Raw genomic sequence first — 4,770 nt, 5'->3', positions numbered from 1 at the left:
ATATATATATATATATATATATATTAATATTATCGTTTCGAATTTTATTAAAGATAGGTTTTTTTTAAAAAAAATGGAGTGCAATTTCATCACAAAAAATAAAGTTAAATTTTATTTTTCTTCAATTTATTTTAAATTTAATTAATCGATGAAAAACAAAAAAAACATGTATTAATGATTATTTATAATTTTTGAAAAATAAAGTGTAAATTTCATTACAAAAATTGAAAGCTAAATTTCATTTCTCTTCAATTTATTTTAAATTTCATTAATTAATAGATGAAAAACAAACAAAAAAGAAACATGTTTTAATAAATAATTTTAGTCCACCTATTATTTTCACAATAAATAATACTACAAAAATAATATAAGCAAGCACATAAAAACTCAAATTCAAATACCTTATATTAATCTAAATAAAAAAAGTTTAATTGAGATTATAATAATGCCATAAAAATTTTGAATACCGATTTATAGACAGAAGTCTGGAAATACATTTGCCCCAATAAATAAAAAATATCATCTCTTGATATTCTGAGACATAAGATAAAAACTTAGAAACATTTCATCGTTTTTAATATTTTCTAAGCCACTTCAAACTAAATAATCTAGGCAAACAGAAAATATTCATTATGTGTTTAAGATTTAATAAAATATCTCAATAATAAAAAATTGAAAAATAACCATTTTTGTGGGATATGTTGTTTTGTTTTCTATTTTCTTTCGGTAAACAAACAAATCGCATAAGTAATCCAAACATGACATGATCAATACAAATGACTTATAACAATAAAACATGTTAACGCTAGGGTAAAAAACTCATCTCATTGCAAGAAAACAAAATGATCAAATGGAGCATATTATTTACTAATATTTATTTAGCAGCAATTTACAATTAAAAGTCATATATTTATAATAGTATTAATTAATTAATAATTATATTAGATTAATACTATTAATGGAACCGAAATCGAATATGTTCAAATTTTCTCGAGTCCATTTGTTACTGATCCAATTATTATTGGGCCTAGNGATATTTTAAAAAAAAAAAAAAAAGCCCTATAATCAGCGGGATATTCTCATTTACCATTATTGGATGCACCGACACAGAAGATTTTCTCGAGGATTCTGATGTTGATGTAAAAGTAGGAATGGCTTCTTGCACAGCAGGTGCAACACAAATATATCGTGTATAAAAATAATGAGCTACAGCAGCAGGTGCAAGTTCCTTTCATAAATTTAACACAAATGAGTATGACAATTTAAATTTGTCAAAAATAAGATGAATACCATTAACACAACTTGGCGGGCAATCTCAGAACGAGTGCTGAGAGGATTGGCGGGACAGATGGCGACGCCAAGGGAGAGCAGGGAGAAGTAGAGGATGGGAACGAGGGTGGAATTAGGGGAGATGACGAAGGCGACATCGTTCTTGGAGAGGCCGACGACAGTGCGAAGGTAGAAAGCTAAGGCTTTAACGTAATGGAGAAATTGAGAATAAGAGACATGACGGCCGGTTGTGGAGTCGATGAAGGCGGCGGAAGCATCCGTCCAAGGGGAGTTAGACTGAAGTGAGATGGCGTAGGCGGCGGCGGAGAGATGGGTGGTTCTGGGGGGAGGGGGACGGCGGGACGGAGGCTGTGGAAGGTTTTAGTATCGGCACATGCAGTAGTGAGTAGCCCGTTTTAGGGTGGGGGGAATCCTTTGGTTATGTTTCTCTTCTCCATTCAACCTTGCTATTTTTTGCATGGGATTTCTGCGAGTCATTCGCATTGGTTTATTATTATATTATATTAAGTGGTAGAGCCACATGGATAATTTACTCGGACTGGCTCAATTTTTTTTAAAATAAATTTATATGTAAGTTTTGTATAATTTTAGATTAATATGATATTAATTTGGATAAATCAATTTAATTAAAATTTTAAAAGATTCTAGAGTTTAAAATTCTAGTTCGGATAGAGCCATATTCCTAGCTCCGCCACTTATTATATTACTAACATTACACTAATTCCAGTCGAGGATGATGATGTCTGGTCTCAAAATTCGTAATTAGCAATTTATAAAATTTTCAAAGACAATTATACTAATAGAATACTATTAGACTTTTAAAATATAAAAAAATAAAAATTAAATTTTACACGAGTGAAACAAAAATAAGTAATCACTTTCCTACAAAACGACAATTCACCACTGATTGATTTTGATAACATGATATATATAATATATTTATCGATGAAACAAAAATACTATTTTTCTCAGGTTATAAAATATTTTTGTTTTTATTTAATAAAATTTTCTTTAAACTTATTTTTATCTATATCTAGTATATCCTAATAAAATATTTATCTATCTTTATAGATATTTTTCAATTTTTCAATTAAATAATCACATCACTCATAACATGAAAATTTATCATAAAAAACTTTTTTTATTTTAAATTTTAATATAATTTCTTGAAATTTTTTTAAAAAAATATTTAACACAATTTTTTTAAAAAATATATTAACGCCACTATAAAAAATTTACATGTGACGACGCTGACCAACGTCGCAAAATGTAAGTAATACGCGTCTTCGATTATTTTGCGATTCAATAATTCGTCGTCAAGCTGCGTCGTAAATTGATTGTAGGCAAATGCCTTTTGGCGACGCGGTAAGTAACCCGCCACCAATGATATACACATTTTGCAATTTCGAACATATACGTCGCAAAAATGTATTACCGTTTGGCGACAATGGCCTTGCGTCGTGAAATGTATTTTTTTTTTCGATTTTTGGATATTATTTTAATTATTTGACGACGCGAAGAAAAACTCGTCGTCAAAGATATTAGACATTTGTCGACACCCTTCAAGCGTTACCAATTTTTATATTTTTTTTATTCATCTTCATTTTTTTCGACACTATAAAGACGTCGCCAAATTGTTACATCAATCTTTTTTTTTGTCTATTAAATATGAATATCAAATAAAATAATTAAATACAATTGTACTTAATAGATGTGCAATTTACTATTCAATAGTCAAATATTTGTCAAAGGTAAATAAAGTAGTCAATTGTAATGTCCAAAAAACATAATTACTCAAACACTAATTAGATAATGTTGCAAAATAAAAAAAACTCCAGAATCGTTGTCGGAGGTGAGAGAAGAGGAGGAGATCAAGTTGAAGAGCCTGTCGGTGGAGGCTTGAAAAAGAAACCAAGAATGACATGTTGCAACTGTTGCAATAATGCATCAAATCTTTGTTGCTGCTCACCTATATATAGTCTGTTGCTGCTTAGCTATAATATGTTTTTGCTCATCGATCATTTATTGCATAGCCATCATCTTTTCATCATCATGCTTTAAACTGATATTTGTGGCCCTATGACCATCCACTATAGATAATTTATGCAATGGACCTAAACCCTTGACGTAACGAGATCGTGAGTCTAAGACTTGCATCATGATATCGACATCTTTGGGTTGATGCATATTAACAACAGTAGAGACGAACAATTCACCTTCGCTTTACAAAATTTTATCACCTAACCTGAAGAATACAATATTTTCTCTCGGTTGCCATGAAAACAACACAATCCCGGCCGTGCCTCTTCCAATTAACAGCAAGTCTCCCAAAAACTTCCCCTGAAGCTGCTTCCCGATAGAAAAAATGGATATGGAAATATTGATGATGGCATTTATTTGGAGATTCAGAGAGAAGGAAAAAAAATATCGTGATTTGGGAATTCTTTGAGGCGAGGAGATGAGATTGGGGGAAAGTGTTTTGGTGGGATAATGAATTAAATATATAATACTTAAAATAAATAAAATAAATAATAAAATCATAAATTTTGCCTTACGTAACAAAAACTAAATTTATGTCAAAAAATAATTAAATAATTTTTTTTTAAAATGCTAAATGTTTCAAAAAATACGTGACAAATTTTCTAATTATAATTTAAACAAATTTAAATGTTTAAAAGTAAGTTACACAAAAAGGTGAATACAAAAACTCATGAAACGATTTAACATGTCAATTTTATGAAACATATCTCTTCTTTGATTTAACACATGAAAAAATATTGCTTTTTATGTCAAAAGTATTATTTTTAACTGTAGATATGAGTCGGGTTACGCGTCTCACGGTTATTGATTCGTGAGTTAGTTTCACAAGAGATAAGGGTGTTCATATGTTGGTTCGGTTCGGTTCGTTTGACATTATTTGATTTCAGTTATTCGGTTTTAGAAACTGAAAACTTCGGTTTGATTCGGTTTATACTAAAATGGTTATGTCTCGATTTATTCAACTTGGACAATTATTTAAATTAGTAATTAAAGCATAATTTAAAATTTTAGATATTATTTTTTAGTTAATTTTTTTTTATAAAACCTTTAAATATAAGATCAAAATGAATTAAATAAATATTAATAAACTAAAAATTAACAAAAATTATACTTAATTCACTAAATATTATTTTATAAATATATATGTTCTATATAAAAATTATTAATCTAATTAAATTTCAGTTTTTTCGGTCTGTTCAATTTTGACATACATAATCCGAAACATAACCATATAAATTTCATTTGTAAAATTTATATCCAAAAAAAAAATTTGGTTTTCGATTTGGTTCAGTTACCTATTTTTTCAGTTTGGATTTTTGGTTTTTTCTGTTTTAACCGAAATTTGAATACTTGTAACATGAGACCTACTCAAAGCTCAATGGAAGAAGGGAAAATAAATTAAGTTTATATGTTAATATTAGGGGTGCAAATGAATGGAAT

General features: G+C 28.7%; 1 pseudogene; it reads right to left on the bottom strand.

Moving 5' to 3' along the window:
- Positions 1-1,685, bottom strand: part of LOC140969406 (uncharacterized) — a 7,001-nt pseudogene extending 5,316 nt beyond the window's left edge.
- Positions 1,686-4,770: the final 3,085 nt, after the last annotated feature.

The sequence above is a fragment of the Primulina huaijiensis genome, unplaced genomic scaffold, assembly GCF_012295235.1.
Source record: "Primulina huaijiensis isolate GDHJ02 unplaced genomic scaffold, ASM1229523v2 scaffold4153, whole genome shotgun sequence".
NCBI lineage: Eukaryota > Viridiplantae > Streptophyta > Magnoliopsida > Lamiales > Gesneriaceae > Primulina > Primulina huaijiensis.
Note: the sequence above shows the minus strand (reverse complement) of the source record. Positions and strands in the feature narration are given on the sequence as shown.